Source organism: Alligator mississippiensis, chromosome 11 (assembly GCF_030867095.1).
Source record: "Alligator mississippiensis isolate rAllMis1 chromosome 11, rAllMis1, whole genome shotgun sequence".
Lineage (NCBI taxonomy): Eukaryota > Metazoa > Chordata > Crocodylia > Alligatoridae > Alligator > Alligator mississippiensis.
This window is the reverse complement of record NC_081834.1, coordinates 61,367,999-61,368,926: the sequence shown is the minus strand read 5'-3', so window position 1 is coordinate 61,368,926 and position 928 is coordinate 61,367,999. Positions and strand designations below refer to the sequence as shown.

General features: G+C 44.5%; 1 non-coding gene across 1 annotated transcript; it reads left to right on the top strand.

The window, feature by feature from the left end:
• The first annotated feature begins 527 nt into the window (after window positions 1-527).
• On the top strand, window positions 528-598 carry TRNAG-GCC (transfer RNA glycine (anticodon GCC)). The gene has a single exon. It is a non-coding gene; the product is annotated as a tRNA-Gly (tRNA).
• Window positions 599-928: the final 330 nt, after the last annotated feature.

Below are 928 nucleotides of genomic sequence, written 5' to 3'. Positions count from 1 at the left end.
TTTTTTTTTTTTTAAATCTCCCTCCTCTTGCCCTGGGGCCAGTGAAGGATGACTGCAAAAATCAATACAGAAAAAGGGAAAGGAACAGCCAAATGCCCAGTCTGTAGCACAGACACCACACATGCAGGCGTCTGCTTTGTCCATCCAGCCCCTCTTGGGCTCCCACGTTCTCGGATGATTTTAATCACTGCAGGTCAGGATCCCCCCAGCACCCAGCCCAGCAAAGGAGGGAGTTGAATGGAAAGCAGGAGCTCAAAAAGGGATTTGGGGTCCTTGTGCAAGCAAGACAAAGAAACAAACACGCCAAAGGTGGCTCAATCGCTTCCCCGTGGTGACATTTCCCCTCTTTTCCAATGCAGGCTGTTTCTTTCAGTTCTGGCTAGGGCTTATTGATCAGCTTTGGGCCATGGCATTGAAGAGCTCCCAAAACCTCTGGCTTGTTTCTCCTTGGAATGAACTGGAATGGAGGGAAGAGTCACCATCACCTTTTCTTTCCAGGGGCCTCACCAGGTACTTTGCTAACTCAAGCATTGGTGGTTCAATGGTAGAATTCCTGCTTGCCATGTAGGAGACCTGGGTTCAATTCCCAGCCAATGCAGGTGAATACAATGCATGTGTTAGCAAACTGAGCTAATCCTTGACAAGCATGCTCGTTTGTTGCAACTTTCTATTATTCTTTGAATTAAAAAAATTTTTAAAAAAATCCAACAGATATTTCAAAGCAAACATGGCAGAGTAAATCCGCAATTTACTTACGTTATTGATTCCTTTCTGAAACTTCTGCATTTTATTTATGATTCATATGCAGATATAGACACAACTAGCAGCACTAATATTGTGTGACTCCATTAAAAAAAATCTGATGGCACCCCAGAGTGCCCAGTCACCCTGGCTGAGATTTACTCCTCTAGGTTATTTCAACAGCACG